A 26,241-nucleotide genomic window follows, 5' to 3' on the forward strand; every position below is an offset into this window, starting at 1 on the left:
GAGCAAACAGCCATGAGAAGAGAACAGCCTGAGAGGAACTCAAAATACAATGAGATAAAGCCATCAAAATAAAGCAAATGGAAAGGAAGAGATAAGGAGGCATTTTAAGGAGAGTAAGAAATAAAGAACAATATTTAAATATACATTGATATATATCTTAATGTTTAAGAACAGAATTAACTTCAATAAGTATTATAAATTAAAAGATGGGAGAGCTGGTCCAATACTGCAGAACAAATACAATATTTTAAATAAGAAAAAGATGTTAAGTATGGAAAAATTAAAATTAATACAAACACTAAGAATTAAAGAATTTGGCAAGGGAAAACACAATGAATGTTTTCTTTTAGTGAACTATCTATAAATAATCATTCAATTTCTAAAAACACTAAGAAAATATTGTAGCACAAACTGGAAAAAAGTGAAGAATTGATCATTTATAATTACATGTTATCAGTGACTTGTGTAGAATTGCCATTTCATAGTGATTACAAAATGCAGACTATATTATTTTTGTCTTCACCCAAAGTGTACCACTCATATAGCCCTTGCCCTTGGAATGTTACTGGAAAATATAAAACTTTTAGTGGAAAAAAATGTAAAATCTGTTAAAAAAATTAAAATATCTTAATACATAGAATAAATATTTTGTTCATGGATGAGTTAATACTATAAAAATATCGATTATCCATAAATTAATAGAAAAATTCAATGCAACTCCATTAAAATTTTTGCCAAAATATTTGAAGAACTTGATATGCTTATCCTAAAATTACATGGAAGAATAAGGTTCCATGAATAGCTAACTCAATTTTTAAAAAGAAGAATACATTTGGAATGGGCTTGTAGGTCTCGGCTTGTAAATAGGATATGTAACAAAAACAGAATAATTAAAAAATTTTAAAAGGCTAATATTGGGGAAGAACAAAGAGATCAATGACATTGGAGAACTAACTAAAGAGTAGAGATTAGAAAAGAACTTGTACAAAGTTCAAACCTTCATTCACAAATTAGTGCTTACATAAAAGAATCATTAATAGATTACTGATAAACCAGTTCTCTAGGAGAAAAATATAATTGGAGCCTAATCTTATGCAATATGTAAAGGAAAACTCCAAAGAAGTTAAAGTCCAAATATAAAGGAAACATTTAAAGAAAAGAGTAAGAAATGTAGGAGAACATTTTAAATCACATTTTTACCGGTAAAAAAAAAAAAAAATCACTGTGCAAGACCTGAAAAAATGTAAATATAAGACTAAAATCATCTGGATATGACTACATCAAAATTAAAGCTTTCTGGGCTTCCCTGGTGGCGCAGTGGTTGAGAGTCCGCCTGCCGATGCAGGGGACACGGGTTCGTGCCCCGGTCTGGGAGGATCCCACATGCCGTGCAGCGGCTAGACCCGTGAGCCATCGCGCTTGAGCCTGCGGGTCAGGAGCCTGTGCTCCGCAACGGGAGAGGCCACAACAGTGAGAGGCCCAAATACCGAAAAAAAAAAAATAAATAAAGCTTTCTCTTCAAATAAATTACTTCAATTAGTTTACTCAGTTATGTTTATGACCCAGTAATCTCCTCCTGAGAGAAGAGAGAACATCTTACATAGATTCATAACATAGAGTGTCTGGAAATACTCAATGATGCATTGCTTTTGGTATTCTAGAGGTGGCGTAAACCTAGGTATCTCTCACTAAGAGATGGTGAGTGCATGCTGAGAAATATTTAGCAGTTAGAAGCCAGGTAATCACAGAAAAATAAAAAAATATTGTAAATTCAACTTACCTTTGGTTTATTTTTTTTTAAAGAATGAGTTCTATGATATAGTATTTGTTATGAAATTTGAACTCTAAACCTAAAAAAACAAAGAACGCATACGTACATAGAAAAGTATATCAAATACTTTAGGGTGGGTGCCAATAAATGTTCTGAATAATGAAAAGAAACATAAAATAAAAACTAGAAAGAGTCTTCTCATGGGTCATAATACCGTTTCTTGGACTGCAGACTACAGTATCTCAATTCTCAATAGTTAGAGCCAAAAATGAGAAAATAAAAAAGTAAGAAAAAATGAGAAAGTCTTCTAGAAATAATGTCTTTCTAAAATGCAAGAGTCCACAGTGTTCCTTTTATAAAGAACTAAAACTGGCCCACACTTGGCACATCCTCATGAAAGTTTGTAATACCAACTTAAGATAAAACATAAAGCTTTGGGGGAGGGATGGGATGTCAAACAAGACACACAAAAAAGGATAAACATAAGAATGGCACAACACTTCTTAATGGAAAAATGGAGTAACCTTCAAAATTATGAAAAAGTTTTCTAAATTAAAATTCTATGCTTAGCCAAACTATCCAAACTATTCATCAAGTGTGAGAAGGATAAAGGTATTATCAGATAGATAAGTTGTGGCAGAGATAATGCTATTTCTTAAACAGACATATTCATATTCCTCAAGGCATATAAGAAATTTATTTCTCATCCTTCTTGCAGTTGAGTGAGGTTTAGTAATTGGGTTCTAACCAGTAGAATGTGCTGGCCATGATGTGCATGTCACTTCCTTGACTAGATATAAAACCACCCTATGTTAAAAAATTTAAATTTCCTTATGTGATCAGCCAAGCTCTCTCTTCCCCTTTTGCAGTGGCTTTGAAGACCATAATTGTTGTGTAATATACAGAGGGAGTTTGGGTCCGTTACTGAGTGGAACAGAGCCCTAAAGTCCCCCTAACGCCTTCATGCATTAGACTGTGACAGGAACAATTAACTTTTATTGTGATATTGTAAGATTTAGGGATTTATTTTTATTTTTTTAAAAATATGTTACAAATATTCACTCAAAAAGAAAGAGAAAATTTGGATTAACCCATTTTAGTATACAAATTTAATATCAAAGTCTCTATGTAAAATTGATTTGAATAAGTTCTGTTAGCCACTTCTAGTTTCTTTGTGATGTAAAATCTTTTAAAGCATAAAAATCAGCCTTTCTACATTATTCAATTAGCCATACATAGAAGTTAAAAAAAATGAGAAGACAGAACAATTAACCAGGAAGGTGAATTTACTGAGAAACAGTCATTCGTTCTCCCTCCTCTTTTTCTTTTCCTCCTTTTCCAGGTCTCTTTCAGTTCCAATCAGGAGAAGTCTTGAGAGTTCTGAGAATATTTCTTTGAGGGCTTCAAATCACCATACCTACATCCTCTGCCGCAACTACACACACGGGAACAAAAATAAAACTCTGCTATCTACTCATGTAGGAGGGATTCATGCAAAATAAATTCCTACATGGAGATCAACAGGTGAGTTTTCTACCTGTTCTTTATAATGTCCTTCCATTATAGTAAATCCCACACATTATGAGGCAGAAGGGGTTATGTGAGCTTTTCCCTGAAGTCAAAAAACTTGCATTCATTTCAAGTACCTGGTGATCATAGGGTACAGACAGGGAAGGTGCCATTCCCCTTGGTGGGGGGGGGGGCAGTGAATGGGCTCCCGCAACCATGCACCTCCTGATGTACAGATTCTGGAGAAACAAAGGGCGGTCACACCGCAGTGAGCCTGTCAGGCTATTGGGCCGCTGGGCAACCCGACCAGCCTGGAAGTGTCCCATCAGTTGCTGAAAGCAAAACTCTGTCCCCGCTGTGAAGCCAGGCAATTTGGGCCAGAGAGTCAGAGGAGACCGGTAATCAACTCCTCCTCGCTGCTCACCTCCTTGGGGTTACGGCAACCCCATCTCCAAACCCAAATCTGACCCTGCAGTGCCAAACTGGGAGTGGCAGGAGGGCTCTGCCGGTGCTTCAGCGCCCTCTGGAGGTTGTTTGCTCTAATGGCAACTCTCAGCCCTTCCTCCTCCTCCTTCCCTAGTCCTGGGGGCTGCCTTGGCCTCCTGCAGCTGCTGGCCTGATTTCATTCTTCTTTTTTCTCCAATTACAATTAAGTGTCTTACAGAGGTTTGGAGTCTCTTGAAGAAGGAAAATCTTTTAGTCAATACACCTTAACTGTGAGAAGTTGGTTTCAAGAATGAACCGGAAATACTGTATTTTTCTCCTGATGATTCCAAGGAGACACAGCTCAAATTTTCTAAATCATAAGAAAAACCAAGGTAAATATGATATTCTGAGCCAGAGATGAAAAAGCCGTTTTTAGCACCCCCTCCTCATATCATATGACCGGGATTTAAATCCTAGGGATTTATTTTTCATTTCAGTGTAGCCAATCATACTCTAATGAGTAAAGTCTAAAAAATATACCTCCCGGGCTTTCCTGGTGGCACAGTGGTTGAGAGTCCGCCTGCCGATGCAGGGGACACGGGTTCGTGCCCCGGTCTGGGAAGATCCCACATGCCGCGGAGCGGCTAGGCTCGTGAGCCATGGCCACTGAGCCTGTGTGTCCAGAGCCTGTGCTCCGCAATGGGAGAGGCCACAACAGTGAGAGGCCCGCATACCGCAAAAAAAAAATATATATATATATATATATATATATCTCCCTCTGCAGTCTTTCTCGGGAAGCTATTGGGCTGGCCAAAAAGTTCGTTCGCTTAATGAATACATTGTTCCATAAATTTCTTCGTGAAAATGAAAGATGTGTCTTTTATTTTTACTTAAAACCGAACAAACTTTTTTTTTTTTTTTTGCGGTATGCGGGCCTCTCACTGCTGTGGCCTCTCCCGTTGCAGAGCATAGGCTCCAGACGTGCAGGCTCAGCGGCCATGGCTCACGGTCCCAGCCTCTCCGTGGCATGTGGGATCTTCCCGGACCGGGGCACAAACCTGCGTTCCCTGCATCGGCAGGCGTACTCTCAACAACTGCGCCACCAGGGAAACCCCGAATGAACTTTTTGACCAACCCAATATACGAGAAGGAACTGTACTGAAATAAAAGAATGAAGACCACACCAAGAAACAATGCAATATGGAGTTCTGTAAAAAAGGATGTCAAGCATTTGAGAGAGACAAAGTGAATTTCAAGGAATTTCAAGAATTTCAAGTAAAAAAGTCCAGAGGACTCTAGGAGTGGTGTTTCCCCCAAATTAACTCATATTTAATAAATATGTACTGATTTTCTACTATGTACCAAGTAATATTCTACAAATTAGTCATAATGCTTTAAACACAACAGAATAAAATTTGTTGAACAATGCAGGAAACTTAAAATCTAGAAATAATGGACTATTACTTGGAACTCAGAAGTTAAATATTATGAAATTAATATATTAAATATATGCATAACAATATATAAATATTAAATTATATCTTATATATTTATATATACTGCTCAGTAAGTACTTGTGCTTGATATTTTTGTATTATTTTATAGCGTTTAGATAAATTTTTTTAATTAAAAACAATTTAAGCACAATAAACGTCCATGAAAGTTGATTGCAGTGCTGAAGAGACAAAAGGAAGCTGTGAGGACTGAGACCAAATGAAGATCACAGACCAGCTGTGAGAAGAAAAACAAACAGAAGAACACAGCAAGGAGGTAGCTGTCTGAAAGCTAGGAAGGGTGCTCTCGCTAGAGATCATTCAGCCGGCATCTTGATCTTGGACTTCCCAGCCTTCAGAACTATACACCAGAAATACATCTACACGTGGAACAACTCCTACAGAACACCTACTGAACGCTGGCAGAAGACCTCAGACCTCCCAAAAGGCAAGAAACTCCCCACGTACCTGGGTAGGGCAAAAGAAAAAAGAATAAACAGAGACAAAAGAATAGGGACGGGACCTGCACTAGTGGAAGGGAGCTGTGAAGGAGGAAAGGTTCCCACACACTAGACGCCCCTTCGTGGGCGGAGACTACGGTTGATGGAGGGGGAAAGCTTCGGAGCCGCAGAGGAGAGCACAGCAACAGGGGTGTGGAGGGCAAAACCGAGAGATTCCCACACAGGGGATCGGTGCCGACCGGCACTCACCAGCCTGAGGGGCTTGTCTGTTCACCCGCTGGGGCGGGCGGGGCTGGGAGCTGAGGCTTGGGCTTCGGTTGGAGCGCAGGGAGAGGACTGAGGTTGGCGGCGTGAACAAGCCTGCAGGGGGTTAGTGCAACACGGCTAGCCGGGAGGGAGTCCGGGGAAAGCGTGGAGCTGCCGAAGAGGCAAGAGACTTTTTCTTCCCTCTTTCTTTCCTGGTGCGCGAGGAGAGGGGATTAAGAGTGCCACTTAAAGGAGCTCCAAAGACGGGTGCGAGCCGCGGCTAAAAGTGCAGACCCCAGAGACGGACATGAGATGCTAAGGCTGCTGCTGCCGCCACCAAGAAGCCTGTGGGCAAGCACAGGTCACTATGCACACCGCCCTTCCAGGGAACCTGTGGAGCCCGCCACTGCCTGGGTCCCAGGAACCAGGGAAAACTTCCCCGGGAGAACGCACGGCGCACCTCAGGCTGGTGCAACGACACGCCGGTTTCTGCCACCGCAGGCTCGCCCCGCACTCCGTACCCCTCCCTCCCCCCAGCTTCAGTGAGCCAGAGTCCCCGAAGCAGCTGCTCCTTTAACCTCGTCCTGTCTGAGCGAAGAACAGACACCCTCCGCGACCTACACACAGAGGCGGGGCCAAAACCAAAGCTGAGCCCCGGGAGCTGTGAGAACAAAGAAGAGAAAGGGAAATCTCTCCCAGCAGCCTCAGAAGCAGCGGATTAAAGCTCCACAATCAACTTAATATACCCTGCATCTGTGGAATACATGAATAGAAAACGAATCATCCCAAATTAAGGAGGTGGACTTTGAGAGCAAGATTTATGATTTTTTTTTCCTTTTCCTCTTTTTGTGAGTGTGTATGTGTATGCTTCTGTGTGAGATTTTGTATATATAGCTTTGCTTCCACAATTTGTCCTAGGGTTCTATCCGTCTGTTTCCTTTGTTTGTTTGTTTATTTTTGTTTTCTTTAAATTTTTTTATTAATAATTACTTTTTATTTTAATAGCTTTATTTTATTTTATCTTTCTTTCCTTCCTTCCCTCCTTCCTTCCTCTCTCCTTCCCTCCCTCCCTCCCTCCCTTCTTCCTTTCTTCCTTCCTTCCTTCCTTCCTTCCTTCCTTTCTTTCTTTCTTTTTTACTTCCTTTCTTTCTTTTTCCCCCTTTTATTCTGAGCCGTGTGGATGAAAGGCTCTTGGTGCTCCAGCCAGGAGTCAGGGCTCTGCCTCTGAGGTTGGAGAGCCAACTTCAGCACACTGGTCCACAAGAGACCTCCCAGCTCCACATAATATCACACAGCAAAAATCTCCCAGAGATCTCCATCTCAACACCAGCACTCAGCTTCACTCAACGACCAGCAAGCTACAGTGCTGGACATCCTATGCCAAACAACTAGCAAGACAGGAACACAACCCCACCTATTAGCAGAGAGGCTGCCTAAAATCATAATAAGTCCACAGACACCCCAAAACACCAGACGTGGACTTGCCCACAAGAAAGACAAGATCCAGCCTCATCCACAAGAACACAGGAACTAATTCCCTCCACTAGGAAGCCTACACAACCCACTGAACCAACTTTAGCCACTGGGGACAGACACCAAAAATAACGGGAACTACGAGCCTGCAGCCTGCAAAAAGGAGACACCAAACACAGTAAGATAAGCAAAATAAGAAGACAGAAAAACACACAGCAGATGAAGGAGCAAGATAAAAACCCACCAGACCTAACAAATGAAGAGGAAATAGGCAGTCTACCTGAAAAAGAATTCAGAATAATGATAGTAAACATGATCCAAAATCTTGGAAATAGAATAGACAAAATGCAAGAAACATTTAACAAGGACCTAGAAGAACTAAAGATGAAACAAACAACGATGAACAACACAATAAATGAAATTAAAAATACTCCAGATGGGATCAATAGCAGAATAACTGAGGCAGAAGAACAGATAATTGACCTGAAAGATAAAATAGTGGAAATAACTACGGCAAAGAAGAATAAAGAAAAAGTAATGAAAATAACTGAGGATAGCCCAGAGACCTCTGGGACAACATTAAACACAGCAATATTTGAATTATAGGGATTCCAGAAGAAGAAGAGAAGAAGAAAGGGACTGAGAAAATATTTGAAGAGATTATAGTTGAAAACTCCCCTAATATGGGAAAGGAAATAGTTAATCAAGTCCAGAAAGCACAGAGAGTCCCATACAGGATAAATCCAAGGAGAAATATGCCAAGACACATAATAATCAAACTGTCAAAAATTAAATACAAAGAAAACATATTAAAAGCAGCAAGGAAAAAACAACAAATAACACACAAGGGAATCCCCATAAGGTTAACAGCTGAACTTTCAGCAGAAACTCTGCAAGCCAGAAGGGACTGGCAGGACATATTTAAATTGATGAAGCAGAAAAAACAAGATTACTCTACCCAGCAAGGATCTCATTCAGGTTTGATGGAGAAATTAAAACCTTTACAGACAAGCAAAAGCTGAGAGAGTTCAGCACCACCAAACCAGCTTTACAACAAATGCTAAAGGAACTTCTCTAGGCAAGAAACACAAGAGAAGGAAAAGACCTACAATAATGAACACAAAACAATTAAGAAAATAGGAATAGGAACATACATATTGATAATTACCTGAAATGTAAATGGACTAAATGCTCCCACCAAAAGACACAGATTGGCTGAATGGATACAAATACAAGACCCGTATGTATGCTGTCTACAAGAGACCAAATTCAGACCTAGAGACACATACAGACTGAAAGTAAGGGGATGGAAAAAGATATTCCATGCAAATGGAAACCAAAAGAAAGCTGGAGTAGCAATTCTCATATCAGAAAACATAGACTTGAAAATAAAGACTATTAGAAGAGACAAAGAAGGACACTACATAATGATCAAGGGATCGATCCAAGAAGAAGATATAACAATTGTAAATATTTATGAACCCGACATAGGAGCACCTCAATACATAAGGCAAATACTAACAGCCATAAAAGGGGAAATCGACAGTAACACATTCATAGTAGGGGACTTTAACACCCCACTTTCACCAATGGACAGATCATCCAAAATGAAAATAAATAAGGAAACACAAGCTTTAAATGATACATTAAACAAGATGGAATTAACTGATATTTATAGGACATTCCATCTCAAAACAACAGAATACACATTTTTCACAAGTGCTCATGGAACATTCTCCAGGATAGATCATATCATGGGTCACAAATCAAGCCTTGGTAAATTTAAGAAAACTGAAATTGTATCAAGTATCTTTTCCTACCACAATGTTATGAGACTAGATATCAATTACAGGAAAAGATCTGTTCAAAATACAAACACATGGGGCTTCCCTGGTGGCGCAGTGGTTGAGAGTCCGCCTGCCGATTCAGGGGACACAGGTTCATGCCCCGGTCTGGGAAGATCCCACATGCCACAGAATGGCTGGGCCTGTGAGCCATGGCCACTGAGCCTGCGCATCTGGAGCCTGTGCTCCACAGTGGGAGAGGCCAAAACAGTGAGAGGCCTGCATACTGTGAAAAAAAAAAAATACAAACACATGGAGGCTAAACAACACACTACTTAATAATGAAGTGATGGTCTTCCCTGGTGGCGCAGTGGTTGAGAGTCCACCTGCCGATGCAGGGGACACGGGTTCATGCCCCGGTCCGGGACAAACCCACATGCCATGGAGCAGCTGGGCCAGTGAGCCATGGCTGCTGAGCCTGCACGTTCAGAGCCTATGCTCCACAATGGGAGAGGCCACACAGTGAGAGGCCCGTGTACTGAAAAAATAAATAAAATAATGCAGTGATCACTGAAGAAATCAAAGAGGAAATAAAAAAATACCTAGAAACAAATGACAATGGAGACATGATGACTCAAAATCTATGGGATGCAGAAAAAGCAGTTCTAAGAGGGAAGTTTATAGCAATACAATCCTAGCTTAAGAAACAGGAAACATCTTGAATAAACAACCTAGCCTTGCACCTAAAGCAATTAGAGAAAGAAGAACAAAAAAACTCCAAAGTTAGCAGAAGGAAAGAAATCATAAAAATCAGGTCAGAAATAAATTTAAAAAGAAATTAAGGAAATGACAGCAAAGATCAATAAAACTAAAAGCTTGTTTTTGAGAAGATAAACAAAATTTATAAACCATTAGCCAGACTCATCAAGAAAAAAAGGAAGAAGACTCAAATCAATAGAATTAGAAATGAAAATGGAGAAGTAACAACTGACACTGCAGAAATACAAAAGATCATGAGAGATTAATACAAGCAACGCTATGCCAATAAAATGGACAACCTGGAAGAAATGGACACATTCTTAGAAAGGCACAACCTGCCAAGACTGAATCAGGAAGAAATAGAAAATATGAACAGACCAATCACAATCACTGAAATTGAAACTGTGATTAAAAATCTTCCAACAACAAAAGCCCAGGACCAGATGGTTTCACAGGTGAATTCTATCAAACATTGAGAGAAGAGCTAACACCTATCCTTCTCAAACTCTTCCAAAATATAGCAGAGGGAGGAACACTCCCAAACTCATTCTACGATGCCACTATCACCTTGATACCAAAACCAGACAAGGAGGTCTCAAACAAACAAAACTACAGGCCAATAGCACTGAAGAACATAGATGCAAAAATTCTCAACAAAATACTAGCAAACAGAATCCAACAGCACATTAAAAGGATCATACACCATGATCAAGTGGGGTGTATTCCAGGAATGCAAGGATTCTTAAATATATGCAAATCAATCAATGTGATATACCATATTAACAAATTGAAGGAGAAAAAACATATGATCATCTCAATAGATACAGAGAAAGCCTCGACAAAATTCAACACCCATTTATGACAAAAAACCCTAAAGAAAGTAGGCATAGAGGGAACTTTCCTCAACAAAATGAAGGCCATATATGACAAACCCACAGCCAACATCGTCCTCAATGGTGAAAAACTGAAGGCATTTCCACTAAGATCAAGAACAAGACAAGGTTGCCCATTCTCACCACTCTTATTCATCATAGTTTTGGAAGTTTTAACCACAGCAATCAGAGAAGAAAAGGAAATAAAAGGAATCCAAATCAGAAAAGAAGAAGTAAAGCTGTCACTGTTTGCAGATGACATGATACTATACATATAGAATCCTAAAGATACTACCAGAAAACTACTAGAGCTAATCAATGAATTTGGTAAAGTAACAGGATACAAAATTAATGTACAGAAATCTCTGGCATTCCTATACACTAATGATGAAAAATCTGAAAGCGAAATCAGGAAATTAATCCCATTTACTGTTGCAAAAAAAGAATAAATATCTAGGAATAAACCTACCTAAGGAGACAAAAGACCTGTATGCTCAAAATTATAAGACACTGATGAAAGAAATTAAAGATGATACAAATAGATGGAGAGATATACCATGTTCTTGGATTGGAAGAATCAACATTGTGAAAATGATTCTACTACCCAAAGCAATCTACAGATTCAATGCAATCCCTATCAAGCTACCACTGGCCTTTTTCACAGAACTAGAACAAAAAATTTCACAGTTTGTATGGAAACACAAAAGACCCCGAATAGCCAAAGCAATCTTGAGAACGAGAAACGGAGCTGGAGGAATCAGGCTCCCTGACTTCAAACTACAGTACAGTACTACAAAGCTACAGTAATCAAGACAGTATGGTACTGACACAAAAACAGAAAGATAGGTCAATGGAACAGGATAGAAAGCCCAGAGATAAACCTACACACATATGGTCACCTTATCTTTGATAAAGGAGGCAGGGATGTACAGTGGAGAAAGGGCAGTCTCTTCAATAAATGGTGCTGGGAAAACTGGACAGGTACATATAAAAGTATGAGATTAGATCACTCCCTAACACCATACACAAAAATAAGCTCAAAAAGGATTAAAGACCTAAATGTAAGGCAAGAAACTATCAAACTCTTAGAGGAAAACATAGGCAGAAAACTCTATGTCATAAATCACAGCAAAATCCTTTTTGATCCACCTCCTAGAGAAATGGAAATAAAAACAAAAATAAACAAATGGGACCTAATGAAACTTCAAAGCTTTTGCACAGCAAAAGAAGCCATAAACAAGACCAAAATACAACCCTCAGAATGGGAGAAAATATTTGCAAATGAAGCAACTGACAATGGATTAATCTCCAAAATTTATTAGCAGCTCATGCAGCTCAATTAAAAAAAAACAAAAACAAAACAAAAACAAAAACCCAATCCAAAAATGGGCAGAAGACCTAAATAGACATTTCTCCAAAGAAGATATACAGACTGCCAACAAACACATGAAAGAATGCTCAACATCATTAATCATTAAAGAAATGCAAATCAAAACTAAAATAAGATATCATCTCACACCAGTCACAATGGCCATCCTCAAAAAATCTAGAAACAATAAATGCTGGAGAGGGTGTGGAGAGAAGGGAACACTCTTGCACTGCTGGTGGGAATGTGAATTGGTACAGCCACTATGGAGAACAGTATGGAGGTTCCTTAAAATACTACAAATAGAACTACCATATGACCCAGCAATCCCACTACTGGGCATATACCCTGAGAAAACCATATTTCAAAAAGAGTCATGTACCAAAATGTTCATTGCAGCCCAATTTACAATAGCCCGGAGATGGAAACAACCTAAGTGTCCATCATTGGTTGAATGGATAAAGAAGATGTGGCACATATATACAATGGGATATTACTCAGCCATAAAAAGAAACGAAATTGATCTATTTGTAATGAGGTGGATTGACCTAGAGTCTGTCATAAAGAGTGAAGTAAATCAGAAAGAGAAAGACAAATACTGTATGCTAACACTTATATATGGAATTTAAGAAAAAAAATGTCATGAAGAACCTATGGGTAAGAAAGGAATAAAGACACAGACCTACTAGAGAATGGACTTGAGGATATGGGGAGGGGGAAGGGTAAGCTGTGACAAAGCGAGAGAGAGGCATGGACATATATACACTACCAAACGTAAGGTAGATAGCTAGTGGGAAGCAGCCGCATAGCACAGGGTGATCAGCTCGGTGCTTTGTGACCACCTGGATGGGTGGGATAGGGAAGGTGAGAGGAAGGGAGATGCAAGAGGGAAGAGATATGGAAACATATGTATAACTGATTCACTTTGTTATGAAGCAGAAACTAACACACCATTGTAAAGCAATCGTACTCCAATAAAGATGTAAAAAAAAAAATCAGAAAAGAAAAAGAAAAGAAAAACAAACAAATGCACAAAGTATCTGTTAACCAGATTCCAACCTGGCCCACAAATTCACTGCTTTTGGACAGATTCCATCTATAGTTTACAAAAATTCCTGACTTGTCTTACATGATGTGCATTCATATTTCCTTTCTGTTACATACATTTTTCTGCATGTTTTCCATTCCTCAAGCTGTATCATGATTTATTTCTATGAACTTCTAACAAAATATTTGACTGTTTTAAGCATGACTCTGTGTTGATTCCCAAATGTACCAAATTAAAAAAATACAGCAAAATACTGTAAATGAAAATTTTACTATAATGAAATTGTAAACTTTGTCATGGCCACTTAGTGACCATCTCCAACAGCAACATTTTATTTAATTATTTTTAAGCAAATATCATGACATATTTCTCAAGGGTTACTATTTATTTTGTTCAGGGAGAAAATTTTTCATTTCCAATTCAGCTTTCTCACATGAAACCAAGTAGTTATAACTTCAATTTCCACAACAAATCTATAGGTTAGAAAGATTAAAACTATACAAATAAACGTTGGTCAAGGTTTTAAAACACTCAGATTCTATGATTGGATTTCAGTTCTTATAATCTAAAGAAACAGTCATCTTGGCCAAGGGACACATGAAAAGATACTCAACATCACTAATTATTAGAGAAATGCAAATCAAAACTACAAAGAGGTACCACCTCACACTGGTCAGAATGACCATCATCAAAAAAATCTATCAGTACAAACAATAAATGCTGGAGAGGGTGTGGAGAAAAGGGAACCCTCCTACATTGTTGGGGAGGGGAATGTAAATTGGTTCAGCCACTATGGAAAACATATGGAAGATCCTCAAAAAAAAAAAAAATAGAGTTACCATATGATCCAGTAATCCCACTCCTCAGCATATATCTAGACAAAACTATAATTCAAAAAGATACATGCACCTCTATGTTCATAACAGCACTATTCGAGACATGGAAACAACCTAAATGCCCATTGACAAATGAATGGATAAAGAAGATGTGATACATATAAACAATGGATTACTAGTCAACCATAGAAAAGAATGAAATCATGCCATTTGCAGCTACATGGATGGACCTAGAGATTATCCTACTAAGCGAAGTAGTGAGAGAGAGAAAGACACATACCATATGATATCACTTATATGTGGAATCTAAAATATGACACAAATGAATTTATCTACTAAACAGAAACAAACTCACAGACATAGACAACAGACTTGTGGTTGCCAAGGTGGGGAGAAGGGTAGGAGAGGGATGGATTAGGAGTTTGGGATTAGCAGATGCAAATATTATATGTAGAATAGGTAAACAACAAAGTCCTACTGTATAGCACAGGGAACTCTATTCAATATCCTGTGATAAACCATGATGGAAAAAAATACAAAAAAAATAATGTATATATATATAACTGAATCACTTTGCTGTATAGCAGAAATTAACACAACATTGTAAATCAACTATACTTCAATAAAATAAATAAAAAAAAAGAAACAGCCATCTTTTCTGTTATATTTTAAGGAACCAAGAAATTGTAGCCACAATACATGGAGAACTTGAACATGTACTTTCTGTTCATGCTTACCTTGACATATAAATACATTTAAATCTATTTGCTAATTCTGGCATGTGTTCATACTAAACACCTTGAAAATAGACCATGGATGAAAATGTTTGATGGGTAGATTTGTGATTTGAAATGAAAAGCTGGCATCTCTTCAGAAAAGATGAATATCTAGGACTATATCAACTACTTCCCATGCAGAAATGCAGTCATCTATCCCCAATTCCCCTGGATGGAACAGCTGTTCAGTTTTATAAAATGAGCACATTTCAAAAAACTGTGATTATGTTCAAAGGCAGAATATGATACTTCCAAATGTATATGCTGAATACAGAAATCACTAATAGAGAGTCTAAGGAATGCTTAGTGCACTTCTGCCAGTTAAGCCACAATGTTTTCTCCAAGTCTTCTTTCAACAGCTGTATCTGTCTGCTGTGACGTGGATGGAAATTTCAAAACTAGTTAAAGAAATTAGTAACAAGGGCATTAAAATTGTCCTATGATCATCACAATATTATGATTTTTGAGGATACAATATAGTTTTACTTTCTATTTAATTGCATTTTAGCTGGCAGCATCGTTTTTATGTTCAGAAAAATTAACACATCTAATTTTATTTTAAAATTGTGATTTAAAATATGTAGTTCCATAATAAGACCAGGTTCTGAATACAAGGAGTATAAAATTATTTTCTTGATTACTCTGTCTTTAAATATTCATATTTATTTACAGAATAAGAATTAATTTGTAATATCAGAAATAAGTTTACATTTTTTCATTTTCAGATGCCATAGTGACTTTTACTCAACAAATATTATAAATCATGCAAAGCAATCTATAATATATTAAATGTTATTCATATTTTTTTTCTCTTTCCTGCTATGAAGTATTGATTCAGTCTCAGGTACTTTATGCTCATTATATGATGCACTAGTTTGTAATATCAGACTTTTTAAAAATATATATAATGGGTCTAATTCTTCACTGAAAGCCAGATTCCTCATTCATTCTTCTAATGCATTTTCTTGCTGGAGTTTTTATTGTGATCCTGCAGTCAATCTCCAAATCAATGTTTCATCAGTAAAGTAGCAGGCAGTAGGCAACAGTTACAAGTTTCAGTGGGATGGGCACATTCAGCACTCTTTAGTTTCCTTGGAAGACGTCAACCCTAATGTTCTCTTCTCTGAGTAGCAATGTCATTGTGACAATCTTCTTCTTCACAGAGAAGAATATACTTCAAATATTTATGCTCTGATGATCACAATACCAATGGGGCTAGTAAGAATCAATCTACAGCAGGGAAAACCTGGTGAGCTAGTGTTTCATTCCAGAGGGTATCAATACAATGCTTATTCATGTCAGTTAAAAAACTGAAGAATTTTTCTTGAAATTTTTTCTAACTTGTGGAGTATTTTGCAAAAGTGAAAAAAAGAAGTGAAAGGGAAAAAAAAAACACTTTTTTCCTGCTATTTTGTCTTTCATTTTCTCATGGATCATAATAGAAACTTCCACCACTTTAGTCCCACTGGCAGAGTATGAGAATTACAGTCTCCCTTTTAAAAAATTCACTGTCCTAGGCTGTTTGGTATCCAACATCTGAGTACCACTGGTTTATATATTTTGTATGGCTTTTTGATTGTTTTGAATAGGAGAATAAATCCTGTTGGTGACTACTTCTTGGCCAGAAATAGATATTTTTCACTGTACCTTCTCTCTCTTCCTCCTAAGTATTTTAAACGTTACAAATTTTATCTAATCTCCTGATTTAGACTTTAAGCTTTGTAAAAATAATTCTTTGCTTTTACATTACTTATATGTTTCTTTACTAAAATATTTCTAATATTTAAAGACAGTAAACACATCTTTCCTGAAAAGGGAGGAAGGGAGAATAGAACATCTGAGGACATAATACAATACTTGTCAAAAATTCATGGGAAATATGCTTCCTACTACAAAATATGCATTTTACTGTACATTTATTTTTATGTAATTATCACTGCTTTACATTAAACTTTTCATATTTATTCCTGAGATTTTGCACATTCTGGTTTTGCACTACATCTTTTGTTTTTTGGTTTTTTTGTGGTACGCGGGCCTCTCACTGTTGTGGCCTCTCCCGTGGCAGAGAACAGGCTCCGGACGCACAGGCTCAGCAGCCATGGCTCATGGCCCCAGCCGCTCCGCGGCATGTGGGATCCTCCTGGACCGGGGCACGAACCCGTGTCGCCTGCAGTGGCAGGCGGACTCTCAACCACTGCACCACCAGGGCAGCCCTGCACTACATCTTTTAATTTGGAATGCAGCTGCACTCTATGTTTTTAATTTCTAGTCCCACATATCCAACTATCTAATGAATATTTCTACTTTGACACGTTAACATCAGTCCACAAGGAACAAAACTAAAGTCATCAATTTTTCCTTTAAAATAACCCACCAGCTAACTTCCCTATTTCTAGTAATACTACCTCCATTATTTTTTCAATATGATTTAAGACAACTTTGAGTCTATATCTCACTCCATATATCTCATCATTTAGTTTCCTTAAATGCTCCTCACATCTCCCAAATATTTGTTTATGTTATTTTGTTATCAATTCTCATGAAAACCTTTATTAATACTTCTTTTCTAAGACACATCACCATTGTAAATAATAGACACATACATTTCATTGTTATTGTCTCTTCTAGACCTTAAGCTCAATTGGGGTATAAACACAGTGAACAGCACATAATTTAGACAGAAAAAAAATACTGAAAGTTTGAATTTATCATATTATTTCATGCTTTATTTTGTAACACATCTTGAATCAAAACTATTCTTTTTACTCCCTTCATCTACCACAGTTCAGGCTAGTACCACTTAAAAATATACCCACTTCCTCACACATTCTTCTAGTTCAATTTTAATTTCATATTGCGATAATATCAATGTTCCTAACATGACATTCCTATCATGTTAGTCTTACTGCTTAAAAAGTTTAAAATGTCTCCAAATACCTAGGGAATAGAGTCTCCATTCATTCCATTTGCAGCCCAGAACTCCATAACTTGGTTTCATTCTAACTTCCCAATAATACTTCGTGACAATTATATATTTTCCTCTCCTTCTACAATTAATTGTCAGTTAAGTCAATTTTATATTCTTAGTATCTCTCAAATTTGATTGTTTCTCTCCATCTTCTTTGCCATCAGCTCATTTCAAGCAACCATCATTTATTCCTTGATTACCCCCAAGCACCTGCTAAGTTAACTCCCTGTTACCTCATATTCACTTTGATGTATTTTCCTTATTGCCCCTAGAGGGTGTTAAAAACATACAAAACTATAGATATATTTTCCCTGTTAAAAACACTTTGGTAGCTCACCATTGTCCTCAGGGTAAATCTGTATGTCATAGTTTGACTTATGAGGCTTACCATATTCTGATCTCCAAATACCTCTCTAATCCCATTATTCAACAGCCTGTGTCTCATATATTCCAACTCAGATGACACAGGACTTGTTACACTTCGTTCTAACAGTACATTATATTCTCACTCAGTTCCTAGACTTTCAAATGCAATCACCACTGCCTAATAAATTACCCACACCCAATTCAAACTTTATTTGGTGAATCTCTCAGAGACTTCAGGTCTCCCTTTTACTAATTTTTTCTGGAATTGTTAGCTGTCCAAAGCTATATGTTCCCATATAGCCTTCTTATGGTTTTCAAACTCAAGTATGGACAGCAATGTGGGTTTGCAAAAATGTTTCAAGAAATATGTAATATTGTCACTGATAGCTTTGAGGAAATCAGTTTTCAGAACCTCAATTTACAGGTACTCATTTTACTTAATTCGGTCCACATGACATCATATCTATAATGGAGATATAGATTTTCCTTTACCATTTCTCAATTTACAATTAACTTTCTCTTACATTCACCTTTTTCTTTCTTTATTAAAAAAAGTGCTTTACCGCTCATCACCTTGAGTCTTTCTTATAGCACATAACTCATGTGTGAGCCCTGGTTGTAAGCTGATCGATCATTAAAAATGATGGCTGATTATAGATCTCTGAGTTTTAACATATAACAGTGAAGGATATTGAGTAATTAAGTGGTGTTCATATTTCAAATCTCCTTTTTTCTATCTACATATTTATGTAAATAAATTTTCTCAGCTCTTAAATCTATTAAAAGAATAAGGATAGAATTTATGGTAAAATTTGTCTTTTTTTTAGTATAATTAATATTTATCCTTGGATAATGAAACTAGCTAAACAAAGCTTCATTCATCTCCTTAAGATATCCATTGCAAATAATATTTTATTATTAATAATTTATCACAATTTTAATATACTCATATATTTTTATGTAATATATTACTGTAATGATTTCTCAACTCATAAATATTGAGGTTTAGAACCCATTAGGTTACAGAAAATTTAAATGAAGAGTTACTGAACTAAAATAAGATAATCAATAAAAGAATTTAAAAAATCAAATCTGTTACATTAAACTATGTGAAAATTTGAGTTCAAGGAGAAAAATAAATTATAATTTCTGAATGCTGATGATAAGCTTGATCATTTATTTTGTAATAGATAATGGTGATTATCAATATATTGGTGATTGCCAATATATTTGAATTCCATTAGCCATATTTACTAACAATATGTATAATCCCTGGAATTATAGCTCTTGAAGCTATTTAAGCTTTTAAAAAAATTTTTCATTTTAAACATAGTAACTATATAATTTTATGAATTTTTTTTAAAGGACTTGTTTAATTTACCTTCTTCACTAAACACTAAGACTATTAGGGGAAGGGGTAACGAATTATTTCCCTGCTTTGTTACCCTCATACCTTGGTTCTTTTTTATCCAAGTATTGAAATTCTAAACATTCTTTTTTTGTTTTTACGTTTTGATTGCAGTTTAATAATTTGCTGATTGCATTATAATCACAGCAATGTTGCTTTTTTTTTTTGGTCTTCATGGAATTTATATTTTTAGTTTTCCTTTTTTATTGGAATATAGTTGCTTTACAATGTTGTGTTAGTTTCTGCTGTACAATGAAGTGAATTAGCTATATGTATATCTATATCTCCTCCCTCTTGGGCCTCCCTCTCACCGTCCATCCTACCCATCTAGGTCATCACAGAGCACCAACTGAGCTGAACTTCCTGTGCTATACAGCAGGTTCCCACTAGCTGTCTATTTTATGCATGGTAGTGTATTTATGTCAAACCTAATCTCCCAATTTGTCCCACCCTTCCCTTCCCCCACTGTGTCCACATGTCCATTCTCTATGTCTACGTCTCTATTCCTGCCCTGCAAATAGGTTCATCTGTACCATTTTTCTAGATTCTACAAGTATACATTAATATACGATATTTGTATTTCTCTTTCTGGCTTACTTCACTCTGTATGACAGACTCTAGGCCCACCCATATCTAAAGAGACACATCATATCCTGCTTCTTTTTTAAAGTACCTCTGATCACCCTAGGTAACCCAAAAGCTTCTTCCTTTAAACTCTGTTGGTCACTACTATTTGTGTTACTCTGGCATAGTGTATCTATTTTGTCTCACCAGAGCTGCATTTTTCTTTATTTGTAATATACACTGAGGGAATTCCCTCGCAGTCCAGTGGTTAGGACTCTGAACTTTCACTGACGAAGGGCTGGGTTCAATCCTTGGTCGGGAGCTAAGATCGCATAAGCGGCGAGGACAATTAAAAATAATTTTTTTAAGTACACGTTTACATACAGATGCATTCTTTCTCTTACACTCTTAATATTATCCACTAATCTCAAATAATTTTGTAAATCTACAGAAAATGTATTGTCTCATATTGATTAGAATATAAGTTCCTTCAGAGCAAGGGTCTTGCCTGTCTTCTTTTCCATTCTACCAAGGGTACCTATCATGTTGCCTGACATGTGAGAGGTATTCAAACATTTGTTGAATATATAAAATAAGCCAAGAACTATATTTATTAAAAATTTAGATTAAAATGTCTAGCAATGTTTTTTGAAAATATGTCCTAGCACTTAGTTTTCTCAACTTTAAAATAATAATAAGCAACTTTGGGTTGATACGGCCATACACTAATAATTAGGGGTATCAATTCATTCACTTAATGTGGTTTAGTACCATGGGAGCTTTTATGTTTTTAAGTAGGTATTAAACAAAACTTAGGCTTTCAATCTCAAATGCTAAAAGAACAAATAGTTGGAAAGGCAGCATAAGAAAATGTGTCAGAGAAGTCTACATTTTTTTGAGATGAACTCTTCTGTCACAATATTCAATTAAAGCTGTCATTTTGTCTCTTGAATCCCTTGGTTAGAAACATGACAGAAAGGTTTCTGTATAGTCATGGAGATTGATTTAGATACCTGTGAGCATAAGGGAATAATTTATTCTCTTGATAATTCTCTACAAGATGTCCTTAATATTTCAAAAGGATTTCACTTTGGGATATTTAACATTACTTCTTATTCCAGAAATTATACTCAGAATAATAGATTGGAAATATATTTTTCTTTCTTCAATTTTCATCAAGATGTACCACATAAAACTGTATTGTGATTCCTCTGAGGAGCACCTATTTTTGCGGGTGTCTTGATGATCCTTTAAAGTGTACTCTAAGTTGACTTTTCACATTTATTCTTTCTAGTTTTAGAAAAGTTTGCACCTGGCTTAACACAGTGGTTTCATTTCATGAGTTTTGAAATAAAAGATTCTTCAGAAATTATCTGAATGAGAAAAGTTTAAGATGAAAAATCAGTAAAGGGAAATTTCAACGAAAATTGTCCTTAGAAGCTACACAATTAATTTTCTGCATTAAATGGACTTCCAACTCAAAAAGACTTCTGTGTTGACAGAGTCCCTGGTCATTATGATAACTGCTCTGGCTGTGACCAATAGGCATAGCCAAAACCACTCTTTGGGAATTAAAAGGAAATATATATATATATATATATATATATATATATATATATATATATATACACACACATACACACACACACAAATATATACCGATCCTGAAAAGAAGCTATAGGACAAATAGAGAAACATCATATGTTTGCAAAGCAAAGCATATGATACCTAAAATAAATAACATTATGATACATTTCTATAGCATGAATAAAGGTCACAGTACTACATAAAGTGAAGAAATAAACTTTCATAGAATAATTGAGCTCTCTTACTTCTTCTGAGACATTCCTAGTTGTCCTACACTAAGATTCACACACTTGAAGGTGTATCCTATTCCCAGAGGGGAGCACTGAAGGCTTATTCAATTCACTGGGTAACCCTGCAATCTTCAGTCATTCCCTTTGCTCACTTTCCCTATTTCTCTCATTTTTCCCCACAGCCATTCTTATTATGATCCAATATAAAAGAAGGAACCTATGGACATAAATTTAGTTAGCTTCTTTCCAGGTTTGAGGTATAGTAAACATAATTTTCAAGATTTAGTTGCTTCATTTTGCTTCAGGTCTTCTGTCTCTTCCTTTGCTCACAACTTTTGTGATTTCTTGCATTAGGTTTGGGTTATAATGGCATTTGGTACTGTTATTAAATTTTTCACTTGTTTTTGTTTTTACATTTTGTTTGTTCATTTTTTTAGATATTAGATAAAATAAATTTTGTAATAAAGATTGAATCTTCCATTGCTTAAACCAAATATTCATCATGATGAATCACCTCTAACATCATAAATTTTCAGGAAGTAATTTCAATGATGAATCAAAGAAACTGCTTCAAGTATTTTCTCAATTACTGTTCTCATTCTCCCTCTGAGTTTCCTCCCTTTCTCAAAGGCTCTCCTTTTCCACATTGTTACACAATTTTTTTAGTTGCAATTTTTATATATTCTAATCCAAATAAGAGAAAAAAACCTTAGAGGCAACATATTTTGAATCTGGGAAGGGCTATACAAAGTGTCTGACAACTTCAAATCCAGGCCCTGACACTCCTTAACTTTAGTATGTCATCAAAGTTACATATTCCTCATTTTTTATTTATAAAATAGGAAAACTAATAATTGTCCTTCAAGACTGATTTATAAATAACATTAAAAAATATATGGACACTTTTCAGCAACACTTCCTGGTGTAAAATATGTGTTTAATGTAAAAAATTAATGATTAGAGTTGGGAGACCAGAACAAGGAGTTTTCACAGTCTGCAATGATAGCAGAGCTTAAAAGGAAGAACAGCTCCTTTCCTTGAAAGAATTCAGCCAATGAAAAGCCATGGAGTCTTTGTTTACCATAGCCTCCCAACTTCATTTTCCTCTCAGTAAGAGCATTCTCTTTCCCATAGTGTGTGGGAACTTGCATGTGGTTCCCCATGGTTGCAGACCCTGAAAAACAATTCTTTGCTGATTCTGAATAAACCATCTTTGCTGGAGAAATATCTGGCAGTCTTTTTGTTTCAGGTCAATCCCAATAATTTAAGGTTTTTATTCGTAGTAGTTGTAAGGCCAACTGGCCCGAGGCAGGGGAAAGCAATCAGACTCACAGGTTGCATCAGACCGACACTTTCCGGACTACCCAGTTCCAGAAACTGACCTGGGGACTTTCCACCCGGCCCAGCCTTCCCGCCTTTCAAGGGGCAGGATTAACTGTCTCAAGACTGATGCAACCGGCAACAGATATTGCCACGATACCCAAAGAGACCACCAAATAAGGAATACCCTGTGCCCTCCCGGATCCACCACACCCCTTTCCCTTCTTCCCCTATAAATTTTGTTCGCGCCCACACCCGGATGCGACTTCTCTGGCCCCTTTCTCTCGGACCAGTGAACCTCGCCTGGGAGCATTACCAAATAAAGCTTGTTTAAGCTCTCCTCCGTTTTTGGTGCCGTTCCTTACAGTATTTTTTTTTTAATCTTCCCATAATTATCACTTACTTGTTTCAGCTACTGCTATTGGCATGATTTATTGTGGTCCATTACCATAACAATCTACCACAATACTTAAGGAAGATGTACAATCTAGTAATTACCTTAAAACTTTTGAGTATAAACCTCAATTTGGTTTGTTTGCTTGTTTGTTTATTTGTTTGTTTTAGCAGGTAAGATTCAGTCTGACATAGGAATAAGGACTTTGGACTGAGAGTTGACAATTTCATATTAGTTCTTACAGCCACTGACTATTTGTGTGAATTGCAAAAATAATACTTATATTATTTTAGTTTTATATAGTATTTTACAATTTACAATTGGTTTTCTAATCTGTTTTATATCAATTACTTCAGTTAACAAATAGCTTTGGTCTTTGCTTTCATCATTTGAAATTCAAGGGATTCTGTATTATGTAATCTCTGAAGTGCCACTTGATTCTAATTTTTTTTTTAATTCACACTTAATATTATACAATTGCATCAGCACTTTACTGTGAAGTTTTAGCTCATAGCAATTTTTACTTTGAAGTAAATTCTACAGATAAATACATTCTACAGGAAATTAATTCTTTGTCCAGGAGGGTGCCATTTATTGAATGACTCTTTCAAGGTATATGGAAATTGTCAAATGACTTAAAGAGTGATGTGTCATCCAAATTGAAAAATGTATTAATAGAATGATTAAAACGGGAAGATTATGGCTCCAAAACTAATTTAGTTCAAGTTAAAAAACCTGAGTATGTACAGTATGTTAGACTTTTATCTAGATACTGTGTCTAAAAGATGAATAAAATATTATTCATAAATATCTTAACATCAAATGCAAGCCTAATTTCATTTCTTAATCTATCACCTAGTCCTTCAGGTACAATAAGAAAATAATTATGCCATTACAATGCCTTCTAATATATGTAAATAATTTCAAAAAAGAAAAGAACCCTGTTATATGATAAAAAATCTGATTTATAGTAGATACTAACATATTTGCCATTATATAGAATTTATTTGGAATTTTTGAGATTTCTGGATCTACTTAAGACAAATTCCTAAGTAGAACTGTTTACCATTGCATAGGACAAGAATTTTACATTTTGCTGGATTATTTGTAGATTTTTAGGCCCTCCTTAATTCCTTAGAGTATGCTAACCTGAATTCTACCTTACAATGTTTTATAATGTAACATGGAATCACCTTTATTTACTTTATTCTGTTTGAATGCTCTGTTCTTGCTCAGTTTTATTCTAAGTTTTACTCTAAATATTGGAGTGGAAACAATGAGGAATGGTTTCAGACCACTGAATTTAGATAGTAATTTATGTATTTTTTCACTTTCTTATCATTTCCCTTGATTTTAAGCTATGATCTCAGGTGTCAGTGAGAAAAGTATACTTTCTTCTTTCCCTACAAGCATCTACATTCATACATTAATGGTACTTTATTTTTATTTTATTTATTTATTTTTTTGTGGTACGCGGGCCTCTCACCGCCACAGCCTCTCCCACCACAGAGCACAGGCTCCGGACGCGCAGGCCCAGCGGCCATGGCTCACAGGCCCAGCCGCCCAGTGACACGTGGGATCCTTCCTGACCGGGGCACGAACCCACGTCCCCTGCATCGGCAGGTGGACTCCCAACCACTGCGCCACCAGAGAAGCCCAATGCTACTTTATTGATTGGGTATGGAAAACAGACAATTCTCTAAGACTGTGTTAGGACTTAGTGTATACTTACGACTTCTCTGTCATGCTCCTTTTACACTTATTATCTCTCCTCTGTAGAGTTCTTTCAGGATAGAATAGCCCTTATTTTCTAGACATCGTCAATCCTCATTATTTGCAGCTTTTGCATCTGAGAATTTGTCTACTCATTAAAATTTATTTGTAACCCTGAAATCAACGCTTAAAGTGTTTTCCTGATTGTTTACAGATGTGTGCAGAGTGGCAAAAAATTTGAGTCATTCCATGAGTACATTCCCAGTTAAGGTTGGACAAGGTGATGCTTTGCCTTCTCGTTTCAATTCTCATACAGAGATGGCCAGAGGATGGAGAGTGCACTGTAGTGAAAGAAGCTCAGGGCCTGGGGTCAGTTGAATGGTATTTGAATCCAAACTCTGGCACCTGTTAGTGGGGTGGCCTCGGCCAAGTCATTTAAAATTCTGAACTTTGTTTTCTATCTTGAAAAAAAAAATAGAATCTTCTAGGAGGAGTTCTTTGTAGAATTTATCTATCTATCTATCTATCTCTATATCTATTCATCTGTCTATCTATCCATATATTTCCAACAGCAATACTTTTTGTCAGTGAGAAAGCTCCATTCTTAGATTTTCTGTAAGAACCACTGCTCAATAATTTAAGGAAAAAATTAAAGCTATAATAAGTATAGAGGATATCCTATATTCTAAGTATAACAAGGCAAGATTTATATCATCTGCCTTGGCTTCTCTCCTAGGATCATCTCTGTAAGTCTAACTGCATACTAGACACCTTACCTAAGTGACTTACTCCATGATTTTCATATCTAAAACTAGACTTAAGACCCTGCCTAATTTTTAATCATTGTTTATTCTTCAACAAGTTAATAATT

This window comes from Delphinus delphis, chromosome 8 (assembly GCF_949987515.2).
Source record: "Delphinus delphis chromosome 8, mDelDel1.2, whole genome shotgun sequence".
NCBI lineage: Eukaryota > Metazoa > Chordata > Mammalia > Artiodactyla > Delphinidae > Delphinus > Delphinus delphis.